The sequence below is a fragment of the Hibiscus syriacus genome, unplaced genomic scaffold (assembly GCF_006381635.1).
Source record: "Hibiscus syriacus cultivar Baekdansim isolate YM2019G1 unplaced genomic scaffold, ASM638163v2 tig00110831_pilon, whole genome shotgun sequence".
Taxonomy (NCBI): Eukaryota; Viridiplantae; Streptophyta; class Magnoliopsida; order Malvales; family Malvaceae; genus Hibiscus; species Hibiscus syriacus.
Window position 1 is genome coordinate 4226910 of NW_024062882.1, and position 21348 is coordinate 4248257.

General features: G+C 32.8%; 1 pseudogene; it reads right to left on the reverse strand.

Annotated features, from left to right (window-relative positions):
• Positions 1 to 218: 218 nt before the first annotated feature.
• LOC120142739 lies at positions 219 to 2292 on the reverse strand (annotated as a pseudogene).
• Between the last annotated feature and the right edge of the window lie 19056 nt (positions 2293 to 21348).

The window sequence follows — 21348 nt, forward strand, 5'->3', positions numbered from 1 at the left end:
CGGTCGTTTTACACGGTGATCTATAATTCGACTCGGTCCATCCGGCCAACCCAAATTCCTAGAGAAGAATTTTGAAAATTTTCTTAGGTGTGAAACCTTTACTTGCAAAATCCAAATACTAATTTCACATAGGCAATTGCTTGTCTTATACTTATTCCTCATGCACCAAGTCCGTAAAATCTCAATTCAAGTGCGAAAAACAAGTAAAACACAGTACATAGATTAAGCATTCTTAATAGGCTATAATACATAACATTCCCAGATAAACCTCAATGTACCTAGAACAACATGGATCAATGAATTTAAAGTTCGCAGACAATGGATATCGCATGGACTATATTGGTTAGATAACCCCGTCAACCTAGAACACCAACATTTTCCGAGGTGCAAGTCTGGAATATCCGACTAGTCAAATTGCTGCCTGAGTTGCATCTCTGTCTCACTCTTCCAGCTTGCATGTGATGATTGGCCCTTCATTCTCTTACTTTCTCTTATCTTTGATAGTAGACCCCTTCTTCTTGGAATCTTTGTCGGCATCTGCAAGAGGACGGTCACCACACACCGGCAGACCATTCCTCTAGCACTCGAGTATGTCTTAGGAACTCCGCATTGTAGGCACATCCTATAAACAAAACATTGATTTGGTTAAGATGACAGGACGGCAAAAATTATACGAAAAGGCTTGTTTAGGTGCAGTGCATCTCATATTTAGATTGAAGCTGGTTATAAATCTATAACCAGAAAGAAAGAATGGAAAAAGACTGTTCGGAAAAAGACTTCTGAATTTATGCAGGAAACAATTACGATGTACCTCAAGAGTTCAGCAGCATCTTCTGCATTTGGATTCGTTGCAGTTGCGACTCGCTTTGTTCCATCCTGTTTGGTGTTTGGAACTGCTGACACAGGAGGCTTGCTACCCTCGATATCACTTCTCACTCGATCATGGATTCCAACAAGCTGAGGTTTTGCTTCTACCACAGCACCTTTAAACAACCAACAAAACCGAAACCCAATTACTCATACAACGGAAATGACAATTAGGTTATAGATTGATAAACCCCTAATATCAAACAACATCAATGTAACCATACTGTAAATCGAAGACAAATGACCAGCCAAGGGCCAAAGTGCCTTGACGGGTAGAGAAGGGCATGGTTTAAACTTCAAAATTCTTGAAGAAACATCACTTAGAAGTTACAAGAACTGAAAGTAGCATACACATTAGAAGCTATTCAACAAAATTGATCATTCGGACACCCAATAAATAAATCCATCGACATTGTTCCTTGCCGGAACTGCAAAGATATAGCACCAACTGTAAACATTTCAATAGAAGCATAATCCAAAAGCCTACTCCATGCACCAAAAGAAACATAGCTGATACGGAACTTTGCTCTTCTACTCTCGAGGTTCTACTTTCTTCCTAAAAGCAGCTTTTTCCACCGTATTTAAATCAAATACGGCCGATAATCAATTTAAATAAACACAGTAAATGTAAACCTTCTGAGCCCATGTCTTGGCTAAAGAATCTGTAAAACGAACTTTGAAATTGGGAAAATGAGAGAAATACCAGAAGGCATATCCTTCTTATCTTTGAATTCCCTCCGTCCACGATGCCTTCCTTGCTGTTGGGCAGAGTCACTTACCGAACCCGGTTCCTCAACTGCATGGTTTAGGAACTCCGGTGGCCCTGAAATCTCCAGGAACCAACAAGAGAACAAATACCCTTACAAAATCAGAACCACCCTAATTCTATCATTACCTAAAAAAAACCCTAATTCCACCATCATCAATTTAGAGAGCCTTTTTTTTATCTACTTTCAATCGGTGAACAAGAAATATTATTACTTACAAAAGATTTTAATTTTATTTCACAAAAAGCAGGAACCTAACTTTACTTCAAATTTCACAAATTCCCTACACATTATTAGCTAGAGGGTTTTTTTACCAAAATATTTAGGGCGAAAGAAATAAAAAATTATACCTTCGAAAAAGCGTCGAATGCGGAAGGGAGAGCGGATTTTCGAGTGGGATCGGGGAAATCGAAGACGGAGGAGTCGTACCGCTTGGGAGCGGCGGAGTGGGTATTACCACCGATGCCGTCGCCTTCTTCACCGGCATCTTCTTCGGAAGAGTCCCCGTAACGAATACGGTCAGGCTCAGCCGGTTCTTCATCTTCCGCCGAAGAATAGCCTTGAAGGAGAGATAAGCTCATTGCCCTCTTTCCCGTATCTGGGCTTCGATGGTCTACGGATTTTTTTCTTAATCCCCGATGCTTCTACGTTTTACAGTTTTATATTTGGGTAAATATACTTTTTGGTACTCAAACTTGACTTTAATGTTCAATTTGGTACAATTATTTTTGTCCAAATTGATCCTTGTACTTCTCTAAAAGGTTCAAATAGTACATACAATTTTTAAATGGAGTTTCTTGATCTTTTCATAATTAGGGACGTATTCACTGTTCTTTATGGTACCCACGAGGCCTAACGGGTCGAAGAACTTACCTCCCGAGAAGTCCTATTGGTCGGTGGTGCTGGTGAAGTTCTCGACCGTCTTGGACCACGTAATCGCCCATTTTAGGGATTGTGAATATGGGTTGAAGAAATCCAACCCATGAGGAGGAGGATGGTGTCGAGAAGTGAGCCGAAAGAGAATGGGGCTACTGCAGTGGCTCGGGTTCGACTTCGACCTCGAACCATGGCATGTCACTCCAGGCTTAACCTATGAAGATACCCATGACGGCTGCTATGGCCCAACTTCCATGTACCATTTGAGGAAAGTTGGGTCCTAGCCTAGACATGTGGGTCAAATCCGTAATATCCTTGATGCCTCCCACTCAAACACATGCACGGCTCAAAACCTAGTAAATTTTATGATTCTGGGAAGGATCAAACCACAATTTTACCATTTAAGGGTCAAAGCCCCTTGATGCTGCCCCCATTTTCATTTATCATCGAGTTCAGGCTTGGTCTTGAGTAACTCTCACTAATGAACTGTTGGAACACGAAAATAAAAGAATCAATATGTTATGTTTGGTTATACAAGTACCACGCAGTTAATCTATAGAATGTCCACGGGAGTATTTTCTTTAAACGTTTTAGGTTCGAATAATTATTTCCACATGACGTGTGCGACGTCAATAGATTAAAAAACTTAGTCGTATTAGGATTCAAGAATAAAACATAGACTTCAAGTTCTATTGTGATTTTATTTTGTGAATAGACTTTTTAATGTAATTTGGGGAGATTATAATGTAATATCGATTCAAAACGTTTTTAATCAATTGATAACGTGCACACATCTTACAAATGTAATTGTTCGAACCCAAGATTTCTAAAGAGAATTACATTTTTTATCATTGATATCACTTGATACTTCTTGTTTCAAGAATTTAATATGAGAGAAAATTCTTTTAATTTAATTTACTTTATTCCTAATATCTTAATTTAAATCCTGATCTTATCAATAAAATATTTAGTTTAAAATAAGGAACAATGCAAGTTACTGAAATCATGAAGGCCAAAGCACAGCTCATTGCCCTTTTAAGCTAATTGAGCTAATCATTTCCAACACAATGCTAGCGAATCTGAATTAATATTTTAAAAATAAAATACTTTTATTTATATAAATTATAAAATAACAGTGATAATAAATTTACGTGTTGGTTCGAGTTTAGTTCAAATAAAAAATTAAAATAATAAACATGAACCAATCCATGAACGTCTCTAATAAAAAATAAAAATACTGATGTCTGTTGGTTCTAGTTCGAGTCGGATGTTTTGTCCATCCCAACTTAATTCAAATATGAATTACTTCACCTCCGCATGCACCGCATCCAACTTGAGGCTAGAGGTGTTTCAAGTTCGGTTTTAACCGAATTAACTCATCGAATCAATTTTTTAAGTTGATTTTGAGTCCATCCGGTTAATATTTAATGATTTTTTAAATTTTGTTACCAGTTAATTCGGTTTGAAATTGATTAATTAATCGAATTAACAGAAAATATTAATATATAACATAATATTATTTATATATTATATGTAAATTTCGGTTAATCGATAGAATTAATTGATTATTTTTAAATTTCGGTTAATCGATCGAATTAATTAAAATTTTTTCGTTTCAATTAAAATTTTCAAAAAAAAATCAATTAATAAATTTTACGTAATTCAATTTGAATGATTAACCGAATCGACTGACTAACGCCACTACATGAGTTTAGGTGTCCACCGACCTTAATTTGATATGATATTTCAGGTTAAAACTCACATCTAATTTGATCCAACCCATATATTTAAAAAAAAAATTATTGAATAAAACAAAGAAACAAATTAAAAAATAAAATAAAATAGATATTATTATAATTATTTCTAAATATATTAATGATAATTATTATTATGTTATGTCATCTTTTTCATCTTAAATTCAATCTGAATTGAGTCAATCACATTTTAAAAATTTGACACAACTTGATCCTAACTAAAATTTTTAAAGTAAAAAATTATTCAATTTGGTTAGATCGAATCAAAATTCGTTAGATCCAGATAAAATAGACATCTCTAACATGGATCCAATAAAAATATATAAAATAGATAATTTATAATTTATTTATTATTTTAAATAGGTTTAATTATAAAATAACCGTCTAAACTATATATCTTTTTACGAATAGGTGTCTAAACTATTTTTGAATGATCATGGTGCCTAATGTTACAACGTTACCTTTAGGTGTTCGGTCATAACGCTATTAATTTCTCCCGTTAAGTGACACATGTCATATTCCGATCATAATTTTAAAATTTTTATTTAAAGTTAAAAAATTAAAATTATATTTTAAAAAAATGCCCCAAAACTTTTAAAACATTCATTTCAACATCTAAAACACACCGAGCTCCGCCCTTTGCCATCGACGAAGCTCCACCAACCTCACCTCCCCTCGACGATCAAAACCCCTATGAAATCTCAAACGATTGACGGTCGATTGACTAACAATCATGTTTTATGCCATGTGAACCAAAATCACGATCCTGTGGGTTTAATGGTAAGTCGGAAGAAACTACGGCGGCGTATGACTAGGATTGCAGGAACTACGTTGACTATAATGGTCGTGGTTGGAAATGGTTAACGATGGGTTAGGGTTAGGATTGAGAGATTTTAGGGATTTTGGAGCTTTTTATAATTTAAGAGAATTGAATTTTTTTATAAATAATAATATTTTTAATATTTTAAAAATAAATTTTAAAATTAATAGAATTGACACATACCACTTAACAGGCAAATCAACGAGATAATGTTGTTGGAAAAAAAAAGTTCACGAGATAATGCGTTCCAATAATTAATTGCTAAGATAGGGTGAAATCTACAGTTCGAACATATCGCCAGGCGCTCCTGGCGACCAAGGAGGTTGCCATGGCGTCCATGTGAGCTGTGGTGAGCTGCTGTATTACCTATATTGGTAATTAGGCTTTTACCCGAAACACCAGTTCGGTCGCGGATAGGTCCCCGGCGCCATGGCGACCTCCATTTCAACGTAGTTAAAAGCCTAATTATCGATTTAGGTAATCGTTGTACTTAAGAAATTTAGGTAATCGCATGAAAGCCAATTACCGATATAGGTATATTTTACTTAGGAAATTTAGATAATCGTTGTTCGGAGCACATGACGACCTACATACAAATTTTCTTTTCAACACATTATTCACATATTTTACCCCACTTAACAGAGTAGTTAATGTTCGGAAACCTAAAATTGCATATTTAACATTAGTCCCGAAGATCATTCAATAAATAATTTAGATACCTATTCGTAAAAAACGTTATAGGTTGAATACTTATTTTAAAATTAACCCTTTTAAAATGTTATTCCTCTCCTTCCACAATAAAACCCTCTCATCTCCCCTTGTTCGAATGCCAAAGCCTCCCATTTCCGAAACAAACCAAAGCTCCAAAACCCACTCTTAGCTATATGGCGGTCTCAATATTCACATCCACTTTCAGCCTTGCCATCCTCTCAATCTTGTCCGTCGATGCTCCACCGCCACCACACGACGGCACAATTACGTCCTCCTCCTCCTTGACCTCCGCCGTGGACTGCTCTTCTCTGATTCCTGAACATGGCGGATTGTTTTTTCGTGGCGAGCGGAGCGATGTGTCAAAGCCGGAAGGATTTGCTGTTCTGGGCTGAAAACCGTGTTGAAAACTGGCCCCAAGTGTCTGTGTGAGGCTTTTAAGAGCAGCGCTTCCATGGGTGTTTTATCTGAATGTGACGAAAGCCTCCAATTTGCCCGCCGCTTGCAATGTTTCTGCTCCTTCTTCCACTAACTGCGCCGGTGAGTGACTTTAGCTTTAAAAAAGTCTGTGTTTTGCTACTCTTTCGTGGAACGAATTGTGGATCTTCATCTGATTTGTTGTTTGATTAACATGGTGACAATTATCATGAATTTGAACGAGATGTGAAAAGGGTAAACTATAGTTTTGGTCACTTTGTTATTTTGTTTTTAAAATCAATCTAATGTTTTATTTTGTCATCAGTTTTTTAATGATGTCACGTTGTTAGTTTTTAATGGTGTGCGATCAAATGTATTTGGTATAATTTAAAGGTAACAATAATTGAGTGGCCAAAAGAATTTAAAAATTATAGTTCGGTGACCAGATATGTAGTTTACCTGAAAATGATAGTTTTGGATTTTGGAGCTTATGATTAATAAGTAATAATGATGTTATTTGCGTTTTGGCAGTGTCTTCACTCCTACTGGTGCACCAGGTACGTGCTCTCATAAATCTTATGTATATGTATACTCTTAACTTTGTTTCTGCATTAATAATCTCTAACTTTTAATTCCTTGCCAACTATGCAGGTGGTGCACCCACAACATCCTCGGAGACGGAGAGCGCAAACGAATTAGCACCGGCACCAGCCCTGGCAGCTCAGGCTCTTCAGTGCTTTCGGTTTTGGCTGGATCTGTCGTATTTCGTCGGGCATTGTTAGTACATTAGTATCCGGCTACGTATTATGTTAAAACCGTTACCGATAATTCAGGTCGAGCGAGGGAGAGGGATGTAACATATGAGAGGGAGACCATTTTGATGTTTATGTTTAGTTCTTTCTGTATAATTAGTTCCCCTTGTTTATTTTCCTTTCATGTTCGTGGCTTACTTTGAACCCTTTTGAGCTCTGGACCATTTATTTCCCATTTGTAACTCTAATTTCATCTGCTGAATTGATCCTGGAAACCGCATTTTCCCCCATGGGGTTACTGCTATGTAGCATGACCTATTTGAACTGGTATTGTTTGATGGTAAGGATTGAATCTGGACCATATAATTCATCCGGAGAGCTGTGAGAAGCGGAGTCTGCGATGATCCATCGACATTCGGCGGCGGTTATGGTTAAATCTTTTCGGAATATTTCCTTTTGGCTACTCTTCTCGTCTTTCAGCTAACCCATCCACCCTCCAACGTCTTGACCACTTTTGCCATCTTCGCTCATTCCATCGAGAGCCGAGAAAGATCGAAAGCCCTCGTCCTGTAACGAGTTCGAGAAGCATGCCACCATAACCAAAAACATCCGTTTTCTCCGCTATTTTCCGTCGATAGGTATTCAGGTGCTGTATGACCAGTTGTGCCACGGACAGCAGTGGTGACTTGAGTATACCTCAAAATAAAATCTTAAAATCAAATTCAAACATGGAAATAAAGGTTTTAACCTAAATTTCATTAGCTTCGGATTCTCCAATAGAGTGGTTCATAGCACAAAATTAAATCATGTGCATGTGGCATTAATTTAAAGCGTAAACTACACCAATAGTAAAATGTTTGAATAAGTTTTCTTTTTCCCCCAAACCTTCAAAAATGATAAATTGGTCACTAACGTTATCGATTTATAACAAATGCTCACTAACATTATCGATTTATAACAAAATGGTCACTCTACCATCATCTTCGTAAAATGATGACGTGCCAATGTTAAGAAATGATTAATATTTAGTTTTACACCTAAACTATAGCTAAACATCAAATAAGTCATCGAACAATGATTTATATTTAATTTACCCTCAAAACTTCTAATTTCAAGTTTTTTCAAATACCCCACTGTAACACCCCAACCCGTATCCGACTGAATACGATTCGAGATGTCACATTGACTTTTAAAAACGATATTCTTACAAAATAAAAATTTGAGCTCTTTTAAGAAATACGTTAATATTGTTGAATATTTGTTATAACCAATTAAGAAAATACGTTTTATGAACATTACATACAGTATAACATGACTAATTCATAAATCCAAGATTGCATCCGTATAAAATTTCATTTTACATATACCATTTAAAATATTATAATCATATATTTTACAAAACCGATTAAAACATATCATTCAAATCTTTTATATTATTACATGCCAGCTAAATTCTTTCTAACAAAATACATGTAATTCAATTTACATTTCTGATCTGATCTTAGATAAGGAACTGACCTGTCTTGTTCCTCTTTACTTCTCTTTTCGCTTTCCAAACCTACGTGTGAAACAATCACACGCTAGTCGATGACTTAGTGAGGCATATAAACATATAAATAACCATACCATTTCATATAAACAAAAGTATACATATGCAAATACCATCATATCATATAAAAACATATATCATTTCCGTAACATATACCCCATACACATATATCCTTATCAACACGTTTAACATTTCACATTCATTATCATTCCATTTACCATATGACTTGTACTTACCATTTTTGTGTATCATATAACACATATATATATCCTCATAAGGAAACACATAAACATCGTATCATTCTTGTGAAATATTTCATATCACCAAAAGCATACATAACATTTATATATTTGTATTATCTCTTTATTAGCCCATGGTACACTGGTGAGAACTGAAGGTATGTGAGTACTGTGAGGTTGTGCACTATGCTGTCACCACAGCTCGTATAAATTTGCACCGAAGTGCCACGTAGAATTTGTCCCGAGGACCGCGTAGAAATGCACCGTATTGCCATATAAGATTGGTCCATAAGGAATTAGCCCATGGTACACTGGTGAGAACTGAAGGTATGTGAGTACTGTGAGGTTGTGCAATATGCTATCACCACAGCTCGTATAAATTTGCACCGAAGTGCCACGTAGAATTTGTCCCGAAGGACGCGTAGAAATGCCCGTAGTGCCATAAGATTGTCCATAAAGACCACATATAAATTCCTTAAGAATCATATACATATACCAAGGATCAAGTAACTGTCTCAAAAGACCTCATACCTGCTCCAAAGAATACATATACGTCCCGAAAGACCACGTAGAATTTTGTCCCAAAGTACCGCGTACTCTTGGCATGCCAACTATACCTCTAGATCTCATGACACATACATGGGCATTATCTTTCATATTATTACATATTCATATCGGCACATAGTTCACTTACACGTAGAACATTTTCATATGATTCACTTTCACTGTCACATGGCTTATATCTTGTTCTTATGTCTTCTCATAGACATATCATTTCCATACCTTTATCACGTAGCTCATATAATTTTTCCTGCATATTCATGTCACATATTTCATATCATTTTACATGGAATCACGTAGATTATTTCATATGGCCCATATCATTTCTCCTTTGTTCATATACATATGTTATATATACTTCACATAAACAATAAGATAACATCATGCATATCACATAGTTGCTATCATCTTTTTCATATATCTTCATGTAGTTCAATATCATATATTGCACATAATAACATATTACACCCTAACACATCATGTACTCATGCACACATAATTCACATATTTTAGAAATTACTTCTTACCATAATACTCTATCATTAGCTCATCGCAAGCCAATGTTTGATCAATAATTAGTACATTAAATTGCACTCACCTTAGCCTTGTTTGATTCAATCCTAACTCTTTGATTGTTCCGGAACTTGTTTAGGCTCGATATCTATATAACATAAATTTCAAGACGGTTTTCAGAAGCCTAAACCTTATAACTTGGTATTAATAACTTAGGATAATTTAATGAACCAAAATTTCAGCTTTCCTTAGGAGTGCACCGATGCACTATGGTGCATCGGTACCCAAAATAACTTCAAATATCTATGCATCGATGCACCCCTTAATGCATCGATGCACCTTAAAAATTGTCTTAGTGCATCGTACATACTCATAGTATCTATGCACCTGTCCAAAATAGCCCGAAATTCATCAATACCTCGTCCGAATTTTCATGTATAAAATCCTTATCATCCTACTAAATTCATCTATAACAACTTTAACCAATTCTATGATTCCACACCCTAATCTTCCATATCGTCCAAATTCTTAGAGCTAAGAATCATACCAAATTTTCCATGTATCCAAACTTAATTCTAACACTTCTAACTTCTTATTCTATATATGACAAGTCAAATTCAACCTTTAAATTCATTTAAACCTTCTTATTCAAAATTTCACTTAAAAACTCATTTTCTTTAATCTTTAATAACTTCTTTATCTTCTGATTTTAAAACAAATTAAGCTTTTCTTAAGCTTAATTATCATCTAAGGATCAAAACCCAACCTTTAATTGAACAAATAATCAACTAATTAGAAAACTTACCTTTGCTTGGAACCTTACATTGGAGAAGAGAAGAAGATGAAGATGGGAGAAATGTCTGGAAATTTAATTCCCAACAAACTTTCAGGAAATACTTTCAATTAAATCATTGAACCTTTCAACTTTTTCACTTTAATCACCAAATTCTGAAATTTTACAATTTAATCACCAACCCATAATTTGGGATGTTACAAATCTCCCCTCCTTTTAATAAAATTTGTCCTCGAAATTTCACTGTACCTCTTGATAAGAACATATCTTCTATTGTTCTCATGTTGTTTCCTTTATTTAATTTTTCATTCCTTTAGTTTTTCAACTAATTACTTTTTTTCCTCATTCATTCATCTATTGTCGTTTATCATATAAACAATAACTGGCAACCTCATCGATTTCTGTCTTTTCTCTCCTTCGATTCTGCACTTTCCTTTGATCTTTCTAAAATTCATATAATGTCACTTATCACGTAGACAATAACATTTATTTTTATCATTTAACATCATAAATAAATCAAATTCCTCATAAATTTTTAATTATCTTTCAACAATAACCAAACTTTTATTCCATGATCGTTTGACCAAGAACATAACCTTACATCTTCTTCAATTGTGATTAAACATATACTTTACGAAATACAACAATCTTTTTCACATCACCTTGCACATTTCCATACTTCTATATCGAATTTATCATTGATACTTTCATATAACCTTTATCATATTTGATCTTTCAATTCTTTTTATTTCTTTATTCTGTTATTCCTTTATTCCTTCAAAGTCAAAATCTCCTCATACTTAGATCATATCTTTTCCTTCATGTTTACATACTCTTTTCCAATCTTACTTATACTTATCCCTGATTATCAATCTTCATTGCATCTTAATAACTTTGATAAGCAGCTTCATTTATACAGAGCCTCATTCTTTACCATCTCTTGTACTTGGTATTATTTTTTCCCTTCCTCAAAACTCCCTTTAGAACTTGTAAATACTTTTCTCATTGCCTTCATCATATCTATATGTTCCAAATACCTAACCATATTCAAATCCATATCATACTTGATTAATTCACTTTATCTTTTCTTCTAATCTTAACATTTACTCTTACAACTAGTCAATAACAACTGTTCAATCTAAAGCAAACGCCCTAATCAATTAATCATATATTTTCTTCCAACCAGAATTATCTCAACAATAATTTACTTAACTTTTCAAATCCACATTCATTCTCATACATAATGAAATTTTCTTTACTCACACTAAACATTTCAACGTCTTCCATCTTATAAAATTATCATCAACGTACTTATTTCTTAAACTCTTTCTGAAATAATATTCGCCTCAATGAATTTTCTATTATTCCCATAATAACATTTGTTTACTATATTTTAATTCAACCGCATAGTAACTAAATTATTTCATCTAACTTTTCCACTTTGGAATAGTAGAGATCCTCTAACATTATCCGATTGCACATTAAATTTCTGAACACAATCCTCAACTTTTTAATCTAGGTACAACCCTTATCAACTTGATCCTATACATTATTTTCAATCAAAATTTCCCTTAATGATATCTTATGCACACATAGTATTATTCATCTATTTCAAAATCAAACGTTGTAACTTCCTTTGTCTTATAAAATGTTCACCGACATACTCATTCTCAAACTTTTCTATTACTCTTTATATTCTCTTTAACATTCAAATCCTTATCTCCTTCACTACATCACATTACATAATTAAAATATACATTGTATTCGAATCCATTTCATATTTGGCTATCATAACCTTACAATATCTCATAATTCCAATACATTTTCATCACATAATTTTTGTCAGCCATTGCTAACTCTTTCCATCTATAATGCAAATCCCTTATCATATCCACACTCTTGCTTATACACAATACCATTTACACGTCTACTATTCCTTTTTACGTATCACCTCTTCAATAAATCTTTCGTGCTATCATAAACTTTACTTCATTACTTTAATTCTTTCATTACCTTTTTCCTTATGCTTTTACATTCCTTTTATATCATTTATACTTTTTCTTCTTTATCCTTTTAACTTTTCTATCAATCCTTAGTTTCCGTCAAACATACAAATCCTTTAACTTAATACATTCACTATCGCACTACTTTATTAGTCAACTTATTTCTTTCAATTAAAACATAAACCTTTATCAAACTATCCATATATGTATTATTTCCAGTCAAAATAATTCATCGTCTATTTCTTTCACTTATCAAACCTTCATTTTCATTCGTCCATAATAAAATTCCTTTGGTTCAAATTCAACCATTCTATTTACCTTTTTCTTATACATAACTAAACCATATCATGTCCTTCATACTCCCATGCTCTTTTATATCACATATGTTTATCCTTAACTATCACTCTTTATCACATTTTCATGACTTTGATAGTCAACTTTACTTGCACAAAACCTTATTCTTTATCATTCTTATACTTATGTTTTCTCCACTTGTTTCAACAATCACCAGATTTCAATACTTATCTTATCCCTTTAAAATAATTTTCCTGCTTCAATTTTCATAACTTCTAACATAGCTTTTAACCCAATTCACAAAGGTTGTCTTTAACATTGACTTATTATCAATTAACTTCTTGTTTAATCTTTCAAGATCAAACCCTACTGCTTGAGTCTGTCGGACTCTCATCTGATTTGATTCTGTAGCGGAGAATACAACTAATTCATATATGGTTTAAAGTCGAAAACCATAATCTCTATCTTTTTGTGATGTTACTTAACTCTATTAATCACTAATTCTCTTAATCATCTAAGATTTTTGTTCTCCAATCATTTCATTCTGAACTCTCTCTCTTTAGAGCTTTAACGCGATTAACCATTTCTTGAAATGAGAAAAATTTCCAAAACCAATAACATTTTTAAGGCGCAAGCCCTAAACAACCAATCACATGTATCATTCTTATCATTCTTAACCATAATCAACTCAACAATAAGTCTGATTAATTTATTAAACTTATACTTATATACATGCATGTGTAATTCCCTTTCTTCAAGCTCATATATTCGAGCTTCATTTATTTTATGAACTGATCATCCATGTACTTATTTTTGAACTCTTCTACAAACGATGACCACATCACTTGATCTTTTAACACTCTTATGGTGACATTTGTCCACCATACTTCTAGCTTGCCCACATAGTAACAAAACTAATCAATTTAAGTTCTCCAATTTGGAGAAATGGAAACTTTCTAATATTATATTTCTATCATTTAATCAAATTTCCATAACAATGGAACATTTCTCAAATTACTTTCTAATATTATATTTCTATCATTTAATCAAATTTCCATAACAATGGAACATTTCTCAAATTCACCCTTGAACTCGGGTGTTCTCAATTCTTTTCGATACATTCATTCTATGAATTATAAAGGTAGAAAATTAAAAAGACATCATAATATCATTTAACATCATGAAACATTCTCTAATCTTGTACAGGCATGCCCTGAGGGTTTCACTCTTCTCCCTGCCTGGCCAGGGCAGGTGAATACTATTACCTTCAGTCTATTGCCTTATGCTTCACTTTAGAAGCTCTCATGATCAAACATCTAATATAACATAACATTTTAATTCTATTAGCAAGACAATACACTCCTTACACTATCAGATCAAAAAAAGTTTTTTTTTCACTTTGTGTTGGCATGTATAATTTTTAAACACTTTTAACTTCGTTTTTAGCCTAGAATCGGCTAAACCGTAGCTCTGATACCATTAAATGTAACACCCCAACCTGTATCCGACTCGAATACGAGTCCGAGATGTCACATTGACTTTTAAAAACGATATTCTTATAAAATATCAAAACATTTTAGCTCTTTTTAAGAAAATACGTTAATATATTGTTGAATAATATTTGTTATAACCAATTTAAGAAAATATACGTTTTATGAACAGTAAAATATGATATGAACAGTGAACAATACCATATGAACAGTGCCCGAATAGTGCCATGAACAATGAAAATTTTCGAATATAAATCATGTATCAATGCACTGCTACAGTAATGCTACAATGCTACTACAGTAACTTCGTAAAATACGTATAAATTCATAAAATCCAAGATTTCACCCGTATAAATTTTTCATTTTACATATACACATTTAAAATATTATAAAATTCAATCATATGATTTTACAAAACCGATTAAAACATATCGGATTCAAATCTTTTATATTATTACTTGCCAACTAAATTCTTTCTAACAAAATACATGTAATTCAATTTACATGTCTGATCTGATCTTAGATAAGGAGAACTGACCTGTCTTGTTCCTCTTTACTTCTCTTTTCGCTTTCCAAACCTACGTGTGAAATAATCACACACTAAGTCGATGACTTAGTGAGGTATATAAAACATATAATATAACCATATACCATTTCATATAAACAAAAGGTATACATCTGCAAATACCATCATATCATATAAAAACATATATCATTTCCGTAACATATACTGACATACACATATATCCTTATCAACATGTTTAACATTTCACATTCATTATCATTAATCCATTACCATATGATCTTGTACTTACCATTTCTGTGTATCATATAACACATATATATATATCCTCATAAGGAAACACATATAACATCGTATCATTCTTGTGAAATATTTCATATCACCAAAATCATATACATAACATTTATTATATTTGTTATATCTCTTATTAGCCCATGGTACTGGTGAGAAACTGAAGTATGTGAGTACTGTGAGGTTGTGCAATATGCTATCACCACAGCTCGTATAAATTTGCACCGAAGTGCCACGTAGAATTTGTCCCGAAGGACCGCGTAGAAATGCACCGTAGTGCCATATAAGATTGTCCATAAAGACCACATATAAATTCCTTAATAATCATATACATATACCAAGGATCAAGTAAGTGTCTCAAAAGACCTCATACCTGCTCCAAAGAATACATATACGTCCCGAAAGACCACGTAGAATTTTGTCCCAAAGTACCGCGTACTCTTGGCATGCCAACTATACCTCTAGATCTCATGACACATAACATGGGCATTATCTTTCATATTTATTACATATTCATATCGGCACATAGTTCACTTACACGTAGAACATTTTTATATGATTCACTTTCACATGTCATGGCTTATATCTTGTTCTTATGTCTTCTCATAGACATCATTTACATACCTTTATCACGTAGCTCATAATATTTTTCCTGCATATTCAGTCACATATTTCATATCATTTTACATGGAATCACGTAGATTGTTTCATATGGCCCATATCACATTTCATGTACTAATGTACACATAATATCACATAACATTTTAGAAATTACTTTTTACCATATAACTCTGTACAATGGCTCATCATAACATTTTGTTTGATCAATAACATTTTAGTACAATAATAACTCTGTCAATGGCTCATCGCAAGCCAATGTTTGATCAATAACATTAGTACAATTAAATTGCACTCACCTTAGCCTTACTTTGATTCAATCCTAACTCTTTGATTGTTCCGGAACTTGTTTAGGCTCGATATCTACATAACATAAATTTCAAGACGATTTTCAGAAGCCTAAACCTTATAACTTGGTATTAATAACTTAGGATAATTTAATGAACCAAATTTCAGCTTTTCCGTTAGGAGTGCACCGATGCACTATGGGTGCATCGGTACCCAAAATAACTTCGAAATATCTATGAATCGATGCACCCCTTAATGCATCGATGCACCTTAAAAATTGTCTTAGTGCATCGGTATATACTCATAGTGTATCGATGCACTTGTCCAAAATAGCCCGAAATTCATCAATACCTCATCCAAATTTTCATGTATAAAATTTTTATCATCCTACTAAATTCATCTATAATAACTTTAACCAATTCCTATAATTCCAACACCCTATAATCTTCCATATTTCGTCCAAATTCTTAGAGCTAAGAATCATACCAAATTTTCCATGTTATCCAAACTTAATTCTAATACTTCTAACTTCTTGTTCTCATAGATGGCAAGTCAAATTCAACCTCCAAATTCATTTAAACCTTATTATTCAAAATTTCACTTAAAAACCCATTTTCTTTAATCTTTAATAACTTCTTTATCTTCTGATTTTAAGGCAAATTAAGCTTTCTTTAAGCTTAATTATCATCTAAGGATCAAAACCCAACCTTTAATTGAACAAATAATTAACTAATTAGAAAACTTACCTTTCTTGGAACCTTACATTGGAGAAGAGAAGAATATGAAGATGGGAGAAATGTCTGGAAATTTAATTCCCAACATATGCTCCACATGGGTATTATAATACCCATTAATCATTATTTTATTATTTCTTTTGTTCAATGACCATTTTGCCCTTTAATTCCTTTGATAATTACTAAAAACTTTCAAGAAATACTTTCAATTAAATCATTGAACCTTTCAACCTTTCCACTTTAATATCCAAATTCTGAAATTTTACAATTTAATCACTAACCCATATTTTGGGAAGTTACACCCACTACCTCCCTGTATTCAAACCACCTTCCTTACTAAATAAAAAATGACGGAGGTTTAAAAATAGTTTATTTTTTTTATTTTTTATATATACTTTCTCATTTTCATTTTTTTAGGATCAGAGGTTGAGATTGTTAGTACAAGAACACAAAACAAAAGACAAATTACAATATTAATAAAATAATTGGAGTCAAATGCATCTATTTTATTTAATCAAAGAGGCCAAGAGATACAAAAAACAACAAATAAAACAATGGAGCTTCAAAATCTGTCGAAAAAGCTGGAGATGGATAACCATGTATGGCAAAAAGTGGCGTGTGAGAACAAAGCGATGGTTGTGTCTCAAAACAATAAACTGAACACTACGAGAAGAAATATCTACCAACAATAGAGTATGTGATGCAGAATCATGTTGTGAAGTTAAAGATCAACAAGATGAAGAAAGAATAAGAATGACAATGGTTTACAAATGTTGTGATAGTCCAAGTATTTGCATTTTGGACTCTACAATAGTTGTTACATGGTAAAGTTAGCAAACAACCATAATGCAAATTAGTAACACATTACATCGACCACTAACACAAATATTTTCATTTATTGATCGTTTTTGGTCAAATATTTCTGACTTATTAGATATTTTATAGTTATCTTGTTAATTTAAAGTATGTTATGGAAACTACTGCTAGTTTCAGACCTACAGTTATCAACATGATTTTTCTTGTCAAACCACCAGTTGTGTAATATCCTAAATTTTGAGCTAGTAGTTTCAGATTTACCCGAGAGGCATGTAGACCCCCATGGATTTCATAATTTAAATCTTTAGACTTAAGTAGATTGGAATTGCGCCCAATTAACCATAAAAAAGAGATTTTTGATTATAAGGCAAAAAAGGGAAGAACTAAAAGTGTAATTACACCATTAAAAAGAAGAAGACAATATTTTTGGCTTTTAATTGTGTTTTGGACATGGGGTTCTCATTTCCCATCTTCTCTTCTTTAGTTTTCCTTTCTTCCTTCATCTTCCTTCATCTTCCTTCATCTTCCTTCTCCAAACGCATAACCCAAGGTAAGTGTTGGGATTTCTTCCTTACTTTTTTAAGCTTCAAAATCCATCTTTAATGCTTCCTAGAACATCCTTTTGTTGATAAATACATGCATCTTTGTTGGTTAGTTAAAAAGAGTGAGAAATCAACCAAACCTTAAGGGAAGTGAGTGTAACCAAGCAATGAACTTTATTTCGGGATCCTAACATCAAGGCAATATATAAAGATTTTCATAAGTATAAAGATTTGCTAGGATTTGAGTATTTAATTTTATGATCAAATGACGTTTTAGAGGTTAAGAAGACGTTTTTATGCCACTTTATAACCGTAAGTAACTCTCTAAAGATTTAGTACATGATTAAGAACCAAACTAAGACATTTGGGATGAGTGTTAGGTGTTTCCCGAGCCTAAACAAGTCATTTATGGGTTCAAGTATCGATAATAGATGATTTAGTGATATGAACCTGGTTATGTGTTCTGAGTTATATACGATGTTGCCCAATATTGATTCTAGTAAGAAACTCCATACTGCTTGAAATGATTCTGAAATTGCACAAATAACGTTGTGAGTATAAGATAAACTTATGAAGAATGAAATTGAAAAGGATGTGGACGAAGTTGAAGTGGTTTAAAGATGATGTAAATATAATGGTCGTGATGGAATGGAATGGACAATAGTGAAGGATGAATATGGTAGGTGTGGATGATGATAACTTCAAAGGATGAATTGTAACCCGTTAACTATATATAACTAAGAACCAACAATATAATATAATGGAATCAAAGTGGAAGAGGGTGGAACGTGACCCACTAGCTATAGGTGAGCTAGTATACAACGTTATAACAAAATGAAATGGAAGAAGGCTTCAAGACTGACAAGAAATTGATAGAGTTCTAATCCAAGAACTAAAATGAAAGCAACCTTTCAAAGATTTGTTATGCAAAAAGTTGTTTACAAATGTTCATAAGGTGTCTATTTATAGTGAGAATAGGCAACATATGAAAGGGTTTACAAAAGTATTAAAACAATAATCTAAATACACTTGAATTAACTTAAATGAGTTGTAATTCTTCTTATCCTTTGATGGTTGGCCATGTAGATTAAAAATGGATGCATTTAGGTTTAATTTGAGATGAATCTAGCCTTAAATTCGTCCAAAAGGAGGGGTGACTCTTGGACTGCCTTGATTTGCATGCAAATGATTGATAGGAGGATTAATGTAGACATAGGATGAATATGGACAAAGTTTTCCATAATTTGACCACTAAACTTTCAAAATTTTTGTTTTGGTCACTAACCAAAATTTGGGGTATTACACTAGCAATTCCTCATTGATTAAATTTACTATATGATAACTAAGCTTACTCATATTATCGACTTATGAATAATTATCACTCTAGGTCTGACACCGACCCTAGAAGAGACACATTAACCATCATGAAAAATAGAAATTGGCTCTCTTTTTTTTATCTCAAAATCTTAAATCCTCTCTACATTTCACTTTTTTTTTTTAATTTATCATCTCTCTCTTCTAGGGATAGCAATGGATCTTGTACCTGACCTGAATCGTAGATCCAGATCCATTTTATAGGGTCTGAATCCTAAAATTTTGGACCCGACAGATCTAGACCGAGTTTGGATCCTCTGATTAAAGTACGGATCCGCATCTGAATCTGACACTAAGATAATAGGTCTAAACTCGTTTACCCGTTTATAGAAAATCCCTCCTTTGATTTTAAAATATATATAAATAACATAATAGGTTTTAAAATATATATAAATATTTTATTGAGTGAGACACTTGAGTTCTTATAAGGTTAATTTTTATACTTATTAGTAGTTATATTATTTCCCTTCCTTTGCTTTAATTATATATTCCACATTATTCCTAATGTAATTTTTATTTATTTATGACAAAAACACTTTTAAAGGAATACATGCTTGTTATACTATTAATGAAGATTGTGACGATGATATTGAAATGATAGATATCATTAACATGGTATATAAGAAAGTTAATATATTACATAACGCTAATATTAATATTTAAATTTTACAAATGTTATTTTCATCAAACAAAATTTTTTCTTTGGTTGGTTGTTGTTTGTTTTAGGAGGTAGAAGTGTGGTACTTGACTTGTGACAATAGAATGTTTCATGATCTACATTTTTAATGTTTGTGTTATTCAAAATATATTTGTGTAATTGTGTTGGAGTTTTTTTTAGACTTTAGTTTATCGTTTTTTGTTTTGTTACTAGTTGTATTGAAATTAATCTTTCCTCCATCGGAGATGTGAGGTGAAATTAGTCATTGACATTTTTATTACGTTAAAAAATAGGTCGACTGGTCATTTTTTAACAGACCCGTTTTGGACCCAGATTCGTTGGATCTGAATATGTCCCAATTTTTTAGACACGCAGATCCGAGGCAAGTTTTGATCCAAGATACGAAAATGAGTCTAGATCTGGGTCTAGTGTGATCCGATCCAGATTCGACCCGTTGTCATCCTTACTCTCTTTTCACATTACCATATGTCGCGACTTTTACTTAAATAGGAATGAATCATCTATAGTTATCACAATTCCAATTTACTCACCAACAAATAAATTTTAAATTAATCACATTTTTCAATTGATCATATCTTATAAAATAATTTTTTAATAGTTATAAAATAATCATTTTGATATGTATTCCTAACATATACATCGTCTATACTCATTTTAAATGTAAATGATTTAAAGTACACCTTGTGTTATAGGATAGGGACCTATATAGTAATTTTACCTCAAACATTTTACTGAAAAAACATAATGTCAAAAATAGCCCCCAACATTTATCAAAATAGTCATTTTGGCCCATATTCTCTTTTTGGATCATTTTGACCCCCAATATTTCACTTTGAGGTAAAAAGCTCCTTTTATAGATGAAAATCATTAATTAACACAAGATTAACGCTTTAAAATAGGAGCTTTTTTTAGGCAAAATTGGCCTCCTCGGCCAAGGGGATAAAAAAATTAGCCCGTTAGGTCATCTCCAAAATTAATTTGGGATCTATGGCTAATTCTAAAGTTCAGAGCAAACTCGTCACATCCACATGACGAGTTTGCCCAAATAATATTTTTTTATTCAAACTCATCACATCAGAG